The sequence below is a fragment of the Rhinoderma darwinii genome, chromosome 1, assembly GCF_050947455.1.
Source record: "Rhinoderma darwinii isolate aRhiDar2 chromosome 1, aRhiDar2.hap1, whole genome shotgun sequence".
NCBI classification, from domain to species: domain Eukaryota; kingdom Metazoa; phylum Chordata; class Amphibia; order Anura; family Rhinodermatidae; genus Rhinoderma; species Rhinoderma darwinii.
In genome coordinates, this window is record NC_134687.1 from 657,682,767 (window position 1) to 657,696,313 (window position 13,547).

General features: G+C 41.6%; 1 pseudogene; it reads right to left on the bottom strand.

The window, feature by feature from the left end:
- The window catches only part of LOC142705333 (uncharacterized), a 60,483-nt pseudogene that overhangs the window by 43,900 nt on the left and 3,036 nt on the right, over positions 1 to 13,547 (bottom strand).

Genomic DNA, 13,547 nt, shown 5'->3' on the forward strand with positions numbered 1-13,547 from the left:
CCCGGTGTGCATACCGCTGCAGTGGGATTATTATACAGAGTGTTAAGGTATGTTCTAAATCCCCCCTCGATGCAAAATTTATCCATGACCATGTTCAACCAACGCCATTCCACATTATCGAACGCCTTTTCAGCATCTAGTTGTATGAGTGCTGCCTTTTGAAATAATGATGGCCGGGCCTTAATCTCATCCATCACTCCCAGGACTTTCCTTATATTAGTAACAGCCGCTCTGCCCTTGATGAAGCCAACCTGTGATGGTCCTATCAGAAGCGGCATCAGTAGTGCAAGCCTGGCTGCCATAATCTTAGATATTAGTTTGATGTCTTGGTTTATGAGTGAAATGGGCCTATACGCGCTTGGCTGCAATACATCTTTCCCTGCTTTCGGGATCACCTTTATATATGCTGTGTTGGCTGCGTGTGGAATATTTGCACCATTCAGCAACGAATTGAAGTAATCCAACAGTGTCGGGGTTATCTGTTCCTGCAGTATTTTGTAAAATTCTGCCGGGTAACGGTCAGGTCCCGGTGCCTTCCCATTTGATAAAGCCACAATAGCCGATTGCAACTCTTCCATCTCTATTGGGGCATTTATGTTTTCCCGCTGCTCCGCTGATAATGCAGGTAAGTTTATTTGTGTTAAAAACTGTGCCCCTGCTATATCATCTGTCGTGTTAGTAGGTTCGTATAGCCTTTGATAAAAGGAATGAAAAATTTCGTTTATCTTTCTAGGATCAGCGTGAGTGACACCTCTGCAATCTGTCAAACGTGTAATGTGCGTGTGTGGTCGGAATCCTCTGGACAATCCCGCGAGCATTCTCCCTGCTTTGTTGCCGAATCGGAACAGTTTAGCCTCATAGATAGATCTACCCAATCTTTCTTTTTTTTCTAACCATGATTCAAAATGTTGTTTGGCTTCTACCCACTTCTTCTGATTTTCCGGAGTCGCATCTGCCAGGAAATTAGAATAGGCCCCCCGTAAAATGTCGCTACATTCTCTATATTTTTGAAATGTTTGCTTTTTCTTGTATGTCATATAAGATATCAGTCTCCCCCTTAGCACCGCTTTGGCCGTTTCCCAGTACAACACTTGGTCAGTTCTATGTGCTGCATTATCAGTGTCATATTCTAGCCACCATCCTTTTAGCATTGTTTGGAAGTCTTCTTCCCCTGCTAGTGTTGATGGAAACCTCCATTGAAAATCCCCCCCTTTAGTTTGAGTGTCCATCAGTACTAACCTCACCGGTGCATGATCCGATATTACCATATTGGTGATGTCAATTTGGTCTATTCTCTGTAGTAAACTCGAACTCAAAAAAATATAATCTAACCTAGACCACGATTGATGGGTCGGTGAGAAGTAAGTAAAATCCCTATCATCTGGATGTGCGTATCGCCATCCATCACTCAACTGTGTGTCATGTGAGAGATCTGGTAAAATATCATCAGTGGCTAAGTTCGTAGTTGGGAACTTTCGTTTTCTATCTTCCGCTACATGCATGACTTGAAGTCACCTCCTACTATCTTCTGAGCACAGGTGTCTGCTAGGATTGTGGCCTTTAGATTTTGAAAGTATATGCGATTGCTGGAGTTTGGTGCATACACATTATATATACTCAATTCGCCCATTTGAGTATCTAACAATACATGTAGTAGTCTTCCTTCAGTGTCTAAGGATTTCGAGCGTAATGTGGCTGCAAAGTTTTTGTGAACTAGTATTATTACCCCATTTTTCCTGCCTTTTGCTGGGGACCCATGAACTTCTCCCACCCAAAATTTCCGCATGCGAAAAAAGTCTTTCTCCTCCAGGTGTGTCTCCTGGAGAAGGGCCAGATCCGCTTTTAGTTTGCTGAGATGTCTCAAGACCAAGAATCGTTTATGTGGGGACTAGAGTCCCTTAACGTTCCATGTCACTACTCTCATAAAACAATAGAATGTATTGTGTTACAATAGTCGGTTTCATCCTAATTGTAAAATCTGTACTGTGGTATATTTCACCGTCTAGTTCCCTGGTAGAAAGATGTAAATGTTCATTTAAGCCTTCATATGATATGTGTATATGTCTGCCTTTAACCCAACAACCCCAACTATGGTAAACTCCCTTCCCTTCCCCCGGTTCCCCCCGGGCCCCCCCCTTTCTCCCACCTTTACATTTATGACTTCTCTTTTTTCTGACATGTGTCCGTCTCAAACCTGCCGTCAGATGTGTTTATCGTATAACAAGCTTAAATCATAACAATAACAGGATACCTTTTGAGATGCATTCACTTCTTACTTAAACTGGCATTTGCAAGTATAGTGGCACACACTTATAACTTATGTCCTCCCCATCTTGCCAGGATCTGTCTACTCAACAGGAACAATTAGTAACAGTCCCGTGACATACTCACTGCACGTTCTACCCTCTTGGCCCAACATAATCTTACCACCTCTGGGTCTCTACCCATGTCTCGGGGTTTGATGCAGTCTCTTTTCTTTGGGAGACGATCCACTTGTATGGGCTACATGCTGTTGTGAGTTTCCCGCTGAGGCTTCTTCTGTACGTGCTGGAGGAGTAGATTCCTTTAGTAGATCTCTGAATACCGCTTCCGCTTCTTGATGTTCCGTGTAGGTCTGCAGTGTGCCACTTTGTGTGGTGACTTTCAGTATTGCAGGATTTTGAAGCTGGAACTTTATTCCTTTGTTATGGAATGCCGTACAGATCTTGCTAAACAGCTTACGTTTTTTTGAAACTTCTGCCGAGTAGTCTCCGAACAACATCACAGTGGTGCCATTTAATTTTGTCGGTCCCCTACGTGTTTTGTGCGAACGCAATAGCGCTTCTTTATCCGAATAGTCCAGATATCGCACAATCACTTGCCTTGCTCTTTTTTGCGAGTTCTGTGTTTGTTGTGAGTTTTGCCTGTCTGGGCCCACCCTGTGCGCCCTTTCCACTTTACATGGCCCTTCCATGTTCAGTAGTTTCGGTATCTCATATTCGCAGATGCGTCTCAGCTGTAAAACAGGCACCGATTCCGGGATACCAACAATTCTGATGTTTGTATGTGTAGAAATTTTTCCTTCCCTTTTCCCTTCCCTTGGTTGAACTTGATGGACATGTGTCTTTTTTCAGCCGTACTAACTATGTAATACTATGTAATACTATGTAATACTATGTTCCGACGTGACCTATTTTCAAGATCGTCAATTTTAGATAGCATCCGATGTTTTTCTGTCAGAAGCTCCTGTAACTTTTCATGCGTGTCAGCCGCATCATCTTCCAGCATGGATATTCGTTGTTCCGCTTCATCCAGTCGAGCTCCATGTTGGGTAATTTCGTTTTGCATCGATTGTAACGAGGCAGATATTGTAGCTGCTAAAGTGTCCTTTATGTCTGGTGTTATTCGCTTTGCTACCTCACTGGCTAATTTTTTATAATTGATCATTGCCGCTCCTGATGTCGACTCTTCTCCTTCCCCTTCAGACTCTGCCTCGTCATGGTCTGATGCTGACCTGTTAACCGGCTGTTTCTCCTGCTTCTCCTTTCTTGTAATCGGCGGCATGTTTTGCTCTCTGTCGTGGGGTGTGTGTTCTTCAGCTATTATCTTAGCTTTTCTTGTCTCCACGCCGTCTAGCTCGGGGCGGGGCCTGTGGGGAGCAATGGCGTTTTCGGTCCTTCCACCAGCTATCACTGGGTTTGGCGCCAAAAATAGTCTCCGGTCCGGTTTCTGGTCCGGGGTGGCCTTCAAATCTCGTGCTACCACCTCTGGGTTTTTGGCTTTCTCTCCCGGTAAAGGTCGGCACCGCTCCCCTTTCTCAGACGCGTGTCGCGCTACAATGGCCGACTCCAAAATCGCCGTGTAAGTCAGCGGTATTATATTTATCAGCTCAACCGCTGTCTTCTCTGCTACCCTGTCAGTTAGGTACCTCTTTCGTTGTCTGTTTGTTGTAGTATGTTAGGCATGAATGTCGCTTTTTTGCTACGGCAGGTCCGGAGAGCTCTTTTCTCCCTCCTTACATGTCAGCGCCGGAACCGGAAGCTTTTTCCGTTCTTTTTTATCCAGACAAGGATTGTGCCAGACAAGTTTTTGGACATGGAATCCTGTCCAGTTGTCTGCTGATCCCCAAAATTCCAAGTGACATGGCCATTGCACACAATGAGTACCAGCAATATCCTCATTACATACATGCTCTAATATAGCGTTGTACCTACATGGTTGTACCCCGGAAGGTAAACCCCCACACCCACTGATTTTATTGTGCATGTGTTGAAGGTACTCATTCTATGTTACGCCGTTCTGTTAAATTTTTAGATCTAATTACTTTTCTTAAGTTTTCCCCTGGAACTAGACGAGAAGTTTTCAGCCCTTTCTCCAATCCTTTGTGGCTGCAAAATACCTGTGGACAATTCTCTTCACATTTACAGAATGGAATTTCTATAAATTTTTTGTTCATGGCTTTAGATAAAAGAATTTTAACAATCTCTACATTCCTGTGCAAATATGAAACAATCTTTGGGTCTTATTTCCAGGACAAATTTCTACAGGGAACTTGGCCTCAGGACGTCTGGTTAAGATGTTACCAAGAATTGATAGCGTCTGGAAAACACCAAAATTGGCCTTTCTACAATTAAGACATCACCTTGTCAAGATTCTGTCTGACAATACTATTTACAGATGTATCCGTCTTTATCTCGACTTTTAATGCGTTAAACACAGTAGCAAGATCCTTTATCTTGATTTTTTCAATGACTTTTAATGACTTGTGTGATATTACGCTGCAGCAAGTTATAAGAGTCAAGATAAAGATGGCTACATCCGTATGTCGCCTTGGCCGAGGAAAATCTGTCCCTTTCAACAGTCCATCTAAAAAGATCAAAAAAATTGGTTGCGGACTTCCTTAGCCGGAAACATCGAGATCTAAAGTCTTAAACCGAGAGGTATTTTTTAAAGAACATGGATCTAGTATATGCCCATGCACTGCCACCTCTCCATTCATTGTCCACCATGATGCGGCAGCTGACTCATGAGGCAGGTCAGAGGACCACTATATTCCACATAGGTGCAGGTCCCAGAGCTGGAACCTGCATCTATCAGACATTTATGGCATATCATGTTCTGGGAATACTCCTTTATTCTGCTCCATTCCAACATTGCAGCTTCCCGCTTCTCTATGTTTATAAGGTGTCATGACCCCATGTCTCGTCTCTAAGGCAGCCAATCCTCACCATGTGATGTGACATCATTGCCTTGTAAACAGACAGACAGATTTTTACGTACATTGATAAAACCCAATTTAACAAAAGCAGAAAATAACCAGAAACATTGCGAGAAACAAGCACTTTATTAAAAAATGAAATTGTAACAATACGTTACATAAGGTTTAGTGTAAGATGATGGGAGATCATTGCGCGGCTGTGTCAGGATAGGAAAGGTAGTTCATGTAAAACCTGCTCTGTGGATGGTAACACAACTATAATGTTTGTCATGTGTAAGTTAAACACTGATGTCGTCTTAATCTTACTCACAATCATTCTTCTACCCTCCAAAATTACACGTGTATGGAGCCTGTAGTGTCTAAGTCTCCGACTACAGTCATGTAAGGAAACCCCATGTAATCTTTTTTTTTACATTTGTTGACATGTGTATCAATATTTAATCTTCATTCATACAGTATAAGAAAAATAAAAAGGAGATCGAAAAAAAAAGAAAAAATTTACAATAATTTTTTAAACAAAAAAAAAACCAAACCTCACAGATATGCCACTTCCTTCTATGGCTCAAATACCAGTTTCTCCCCCTTTGGCAAAAACAACCTTCGGCAAGCGTTTCTTTATTTGTAAGGCCTCACACTTGTGTATTTATGTTAGTACTTTCCATCAGTATTTTTAAGCCAACAGTGGGTGCGGTACATAAACAGAGAAAAGTATAATGGAAAGATCTGCACGTCATCCATGTTTTGGACCCATAATGAACAAAATATGCAAATGTGAATCAGGCTTTACAGTCTACTAGTGTGTCTTATATGGAAGATTTTGTTTCCCACTCTTTCATGGGGAGCATGCACAGCCAGTTTTATATCCCCCCCCCCCCCCAGGATCTTGATGGGATTTAGAACTAGTGAATTTAGTTTGACATTGCCATTAAAGAACCCTCTATTTCTTTTCTTGGCCATTCCTTGGTGGGTTTACTGGTATTGCCATGTTACAAAGTCTACTTCAACATGAACGGAAAGCTTTCTGACAGACGGTCTCACATTATCCTCAAACAGCCTCTGCCTATGTAGAATCCATTCTGGATTCTAGGAGCATGAGCTGCCCAGGTCCTGATGCAGTTTAGTAGTCCAAAACCATAAAATTTCCTCCACCATGCTCTCAAGTAATTTATAGTTTTTTTTTTCTGGTGAAATGTGATCTATGATTTATGCCAAACATGTATTTTGGTATTGGGGACAAATAACTTTTTGATTCTTCCTTCCACAGCAGATTGTTCCAGAAGTCATGTTTTTTGCCTAGGTGTTCACGAACAAACTTTAGTCTTGTCCTGATGTTTTTCCTGGACAGCAAAGGATTTATTTTGGCACAAGCCCATGTAGTTTTCATTTTTGCAATGGTAGACATTCAAAGTGGCAGAATCTGCAGTAGATCTTTAAAGAAATTCTGGGGTTCTCAGAAACTTCTCTCAGCATCTTGTGTTCTGCTCTCAGGCTGATCTTACTGAGACAGACTGGCCTGAACCAATTAGCAGTTGTATCAAATCTCCACTTATAGATGGACAGTGGAATGATTGACATCTAATAGTTTGGACATCTTCCCTTTCCTGGATCATAGACATCCATAACCTTTCTGAAGGCCTCAGAGCGCTCTGGATCTCCGCATGGTGATACCACACATTTCAACAACAAAGGGTAAAACAAACGACAGAGGTTTAAATGAGACATGTTTCTCCTAGATGACGGGTCTCAAACACGCGAGCCACATGCGGCCCCTGAGGCGGTCATCTGCGGCCCGTGGTGCGCACTATGGTACGATTGAATAAGGGGCTGCCCAATCTTGACATTCTTGTGTATGCCAAACGCTGCCAACTGAGCCACCGGACTGCATTTAACTAGATTGTTAAAACGATCACGTGGAGTAAACTCACAAATTTCCAGTAAGTTTAAACCTAGCGATAGTATTATAGTAATGTAGTATTGTTATAGGAATGTAGTGTTGTTATAGTAATTAAAATAACTAATAAACAATAATTTTGTATTGTATCAAATTTGAATGTAATGCAGCCCGTCAACTTCACATTTTTTCTATGTGCGGCCCTATACCTGGGCGAGTTTGAGACCGCTGTCCTAGATCCTCTCTGAGGCTGGAATCTCACATGTATTTGTTGTTGTTTTGTTTTTTAGCAAAAACCAAGTGTGTAAACATTTTCCACATAAAGAACATCAAAATGTTTTCCCTCCTGTGTGGTTTCTCTGATGAGCCCTAAGTTTGCTTTTAGAATTAAAAAATTTCCCACATTCTGGACATAAATATGGCTTCTCTCCTGTGTGACTTCTCTCATGTATAACAAGATGTGATTTATCTGTAAAACATTTCTCACATTCTAAGCATGAATACGGCTTTTCTCCTGTGTGACTTTTCTCATGTCTAACAAGACGTGATTTATCTACAAAACATTTCCCACATTCTGAGCATAAATATGGTTTCTCCCCTGTGTGAACTCTCATATGTGCAAGAAGACCTGATTTTTGTGTAAAACATTTTCCACATTCTGAACATGAATATGGCTTCTCTCCTGTGTGACTTCGCTCATGTCTAACAAGATGTGATTTATCTGTAAAACATTTCCCACATTCTAAGCATGAATACGGCTTCTCTCCTGTGTGAATTCTCTTATGTGCAACAAGACCTGATTTTTGTGTAAAGCATTTCCCACATTCTGAACATGAATATGGCTTCTCTCCTGTGTGACTTCTCTCATGTTTAGCAAGACTTGATATATCTGTAAACCATTTCCCACATTCTGAACATGAATATGGCTTCTCTCCTGTGTGAATTCTCTCATGTGCAACAAGACCTGATTTTTGTGTAAAGCATTTCCCACATTCTGAACATGAATACGGCTTCTTCCCTATGTGACTTCTCTCATGTATAACAAGATGTGATTTCCTTGTAAAATATTTCCCACATTCTAGACATGAATACGGCTTCTCTCCTGTGTGACTTCTCTCATGTCTATCGAGTCCTGATTTTTGTGTAAAACATTTCCCACATTCTGGACATGAATACGGCTTCTCCCCTGTGTGACTTCTCTCATGTATAACAAGATCTGATTTTTGTGTAAAACATTTCTCACATTCTGAACATGAATACGGCTTCTCTCCTGTGTGACTTCTCTCATGTCTATCGAGTCCTGATTTTTGTGTAAAACATTTCCCACATTCTGGACATGAATACGGCTTCTCCCCTGTGTGATTTCTTCGGTTTGTAAAAAGACCTGAGATTTTTGCAAACGGTTTACCACATTGAAGTCTTTTACCCCCTTTCTGAGCTGTACTTGTGGTAACAATCTGTGATTGGTCAGGAGCAGGTTCCACATGATTAGAGAAATTATATGATAGATCTTTACTGGGAAGTCCTGGATGTACATTAAGGGTAATGAGGTTTTCTCCTGAAGACTGCTGCATATCTTCATCTTCTACTTTATAATTGATCGATAATGTGAGGTTTCCCTCAGAGTTCTTTCTGGATTTTTCTGTTAGGATTGAAAATGTATTGTGTGATTTTGTTTCAAAATACAAAGTTGACAAATTTAAAACATTCATATTAGGCTGGAAACACACATGCAGTGTTTTGAGCCAAAGGCAGAAGTGGATCAAGCAGGAAGAAGTTTAAGCCATGCCTTTTGAATACACTCCTGGCTTCAGGTCAAAAACTTGCCTTAAAAACTATATGTGTGATTCCAGCCTTATAAAGCTTTGTCTAACACTTTAAAATATAAATTCAATGACAAAGTCTAGGATTCTGGTCGACACCCAGTCCTCTACTTTTGTTATATAAAGCTTAAATTGCTAAAAACATTTTTTTTTTTTTTTGAAAAGCAGAACCTTGTCTGGCAATAAAGCCTGAACTTTGCCAACACATTTGGCCCTTCAATACTAATTGTACATACAACATCTTAAAAAGGGTTATCCAGGACCAAAAATGTTCAAAAATTGCTTTGCATTCATATTTTTATGTAAAAAGAAGTAATTTACTAATATACTTTAATTAAAAATTCAGTACTAAATGGTGTCGTTCACACCCGGAGAATTGTTCCCGGAAGTCCTGGAGCCTTTCTAATATTGATGACGCGCCGACACGGCCCTACGTGACTGAGGGCTTGCTTCCTGTGATGTTCGTGTCAGCGTGTTATCAATCGCATGACCGCAAGGGGCTGTCACATTGCCTATTGCTGGAGTCCCCGAACAGAGCATCAGCTAGCGCTTTGCTCTGGACTCCAGCACTGCTCCCAACATTTGGTAAGTGACTTCAGGGGTTTCCTATCGCTGGAGTCCCCGAGCAGAGCATCAGCTGATGCTCTGCTCGGGTAGTCTACAACTGCTGCCGACATCACTGTCCATATATGGACAGTGACTTCAGGTGTTTCCTATCGCTGGAGCCCCCAAGCAGAGAATCGGCTGATGCTCTGCCTGGGGACTTCAGCACTGCTGCCAACATCACTGTCCATATACGGACAGTGCTGCTCTGCTCTGGAACTCCAGTACTGCTGCCAACGTCACTGCCCATATATGGACAGATGTTTTTGTATATATTACCTTGATTCACATGTATTGTAAAACTTTGGCCATATACTTACCTTGTGGATTGCGCTCTTGATATGTCATGAACGTTTTATATATATATTCCTAGGACGTATGTATTGTAGTTCTTAATCATACACATTAATAGTTATGGTGATGTTGCTTTTTTTTCTATTAGAGTTTCTCCTTCACTGAACTCCGCCAATGCTCATAATTCAGGATGACATCCTTCATAAATATGGAAAGCAGATAGACTAATGTTCTCTGCATTTGTCATTGAAAATATTTATTATGAAAATAATCCCTATTATGGTATTGTTTTTAATAATGTCTTGATATATAATAATATTGTAATTAATGATATTATGTCGATATAGAAACAAGTGATCATCTGATTTAATGTTATACTTATGTTATATTTATTTTTCTGTATTAAAAAACAGCGATTGTGACAAAGGCCTGTAATGGGCCAAAATGTTGTTTGAGAATCGGCTGACAAAACACAACATAACAAAAAGTTGAATTACTTTGAATAAAAAAAACAATGATTTGAGAAAATCTACTTCTACATCCATCATATCTATAGAGTGCTTGGGTTTTTCTACTATACCATATATGGATAGTGACGTTGGCAGCAGTGCTGGAGTCCCCAGGCAGAGCTTCAGAGGATGCTCTGCTCCGGGACTCCAGCTGTAGGAAACCCCTGAACTCACTGACCAAATGTCGGGAGTAGTGCTGGAGTCCCAAGCAAAGTGCTAGCTGATGCTCTGCTCGGGAACTTCAGAAATAGACAATGTGAAAGCCCCTTGCGGTTATGCCATTGAGAACACGCCGACACGAACAGCACGGAACGTAAGCCCTCCGTCACGTGGGGCCGTGTTGGGGCGTCATCATTATTAGCAAAGCTCCAGGATTTCCGGGAACATTTCACCGGGTCTGAACGGCACCATTTAGTACCAAATTTTTAATTAAGGTATATTAGTAAGTGACTTCTTTTACATAAAATAAATATGAATGCAAAGCAATTTTTGGTCCCCGGATAACCACTTTAACTTAATAATGTTATTGACAATCTAATCTTGGCCACAGTCTACATTTAACAAGATAATGTGCAATGAGACAAGGCACACATCTCTTAATTAGAATCTGTAATAAAAGTTTCCAGTGCCTAGTAATATCATTCCACTAAGAAAACAGGCTGTTCTAAAGGGAAAGAGGGTCCCATCAAGTACTAATAACATGGACCTAATGAAACGGCCTCATTCAAGTTTCAAACATGTGATAATTTAAAATGCAAATTGTTGTTCTATTCCTCTGACAACCTATATTTATTTGGTCTTCTTAATCTCAGTACATATATTGTGTAATAAAATAAGTGATATATTTAACTCTGATGGAGTGAGAGGGGCGTAGAGGGGAAAACTCTGCAGGATGTTTTAAAACGTCCTTGCAGAGATAGGTGTGGACCACCAGGACATTTATAATCTATGGGCAGTCAGCAACTGGTTAAAATAGGTGCTTCCTAATAATCATGGATCTGTTATTTTAATCCAATATAAAGAAATTACATCTTTAAACCTATTTGGAAAACTTCTTAAAGACCCTTAAAGCGAACCTAATTTTGAAACTACTTTTCAGATTAATTTGTCATGTGTTGTGTGTGTACAGGAGGAATAATACTATTTCTGGGCATTATATGTCTTGTATATGGCATTCATTCTTTTAGAAGTTTTTTTTAGGCTCTATCTCTAATTCTCAGTTTTCCCTGAGGTAGTGGGTGGAGTCTAAGTTCTATCATGTCTTCTATACACTGCACACACCTGGACACACCCATCCTGGTCCACTATCTCTCTGTAGCACACCCTCTCTCTGCAGCAGCATGAAGGATATTATACAGCAGTAAGGAGCAGTGTAGCGAAAAATCCAGCACTAGGGTGACATATAACTCTTACCAGCAGCCTATGTCTCCTCTCTCTCCTCCTGCTCCCCTCACCTCATAAACGACTTCTATGGTAACAACATCTTTGTCTTTGTGCTCTTGCTGACTCCTCCAGCTCCCCTGCCCTCTTCATAGACGTCTATAAGCAGCAGCACCTGTGTGACTCTCACCTAGTGGCAATAACTTCACACAATATTTGCTCTTATTCATTCATCGAGCAGAGGAGCGGAGCAGTGACTTCTATATCTGCCCCAAATAAGTGCCTACTGATTGTCAGGCTGGTCTACATGGATTTGTGCATTAAAATTGAGTTCTAATACAGCCTCCCTACATGTTTCACCACCTATAGTGGCGTCTTCAAGGAAGATGGCTGTTTGCATAACACTCGCGGGAACAGAACAACGGTGTCTCCGTAAAATAACCTCCCGTAATTTCCCTATCCACAATACTGCATCCACAGATGTACAACCAATCAGAGAGGACATAACAAATATACAGGAAGAAACTTGTTTGCCCATTGAGTGCTGAATATCAGATTAGCGTCAGCGTCACGTCTAGTCTGAGGAAGTGGGCAGAAGAGGAGAGGGATTGGGCGAGCTAGTGGAGCGTCATAGCTATGTGAAAGCCTCCCTTGGAAACCAGATGCATCGCTACCGTACATAGGAAATTGACCTAACTATCTGACAGCACATTGGCTTGCAGGACAGAATACTAAAGGATACAGGGATGTCGTTTTCATTGGTATTATTTTGGGGTACATGGGACTTATTGATTAACTTTTATTTTTTGCTAGGGGAATGGGAAAAAAATAGCATATTCGCCGTTATTTTTGTGTGGTCTTTATTGAATGGCATTACCCCAGTGGTTTAATTAATGGGTTAACATTACTACTCAAGTCGTTACGATCATGGGGGATACTATATACACGTGAGTTTTGTTTTTTTACACTTCCAGTAAATAAAACCATGTGTTTTTTTTTTATCAGTTTTAATTTTTTTTTTTAGTCCCACTAGAGGACTTTGCAATGTGATCCCCTGATCACAGATATAATGCTTTGGTATACTCATTATACCTGTAAAGGATCTGCCAGACACAGCTTCTGTGTCGACGCCCGTGGGTAATCAGTCTGCACCTGCTCCTAAGTCTGAGAGAGTGACCCCATCTTCTACCAGTCAGGCTGGGAGGCTGAGGAGTGGGAGAGCCTATCACAGCCTGGCCAGACGGAGCTAGCTCCCGCCCTCTGTCCATTTATACCTGCATTTCCTGCTCCTCCAGTGCCTGTGTTTTTTTTCTGTTTCCTGGCTCTGCTGCTCCTGCTATGATCATTGACCTTGCTTCATTTTTGACCCTGGCTTTACTGACTACGCTCCTGCTCTGCGATTTGTACCTCGTACACTCATGGTTTGACTCGGCTCGTTCACTACTCTTGTTGCTCACTGTGTTGCCGTGGGCAACTGCCCCATTTCCCTTAGCTTTTGTGTACCCTTGTCTGTTTGTCTGTCATGCACTTATTGAGCGTAGGGACCGTCGCCCAGTTGTACGCCGTCGCCTAGGACGGGCCGTTGCAAGTAGGCAGGGACTGAGTGGCGGGTAGATTAGGGCTCACCTGTCTGTCTCCCTACCCCGTCATTACAATACCAAAGAATTATTGCCTGGCAGTGGAAAACTGACAGGAAATTTATTAGGCCATGCCCCTGGCACGGCCTTATAGGCATACAGCCAAGGCGGGGCTGGGACATTTGTTAGGCCCCCGGCTGCCATGGCAACTGGTCGGCAATCGTGGGGCTCCCTCTGTCAAACAACTTCAATGTCACAATCGCTAATGACCAT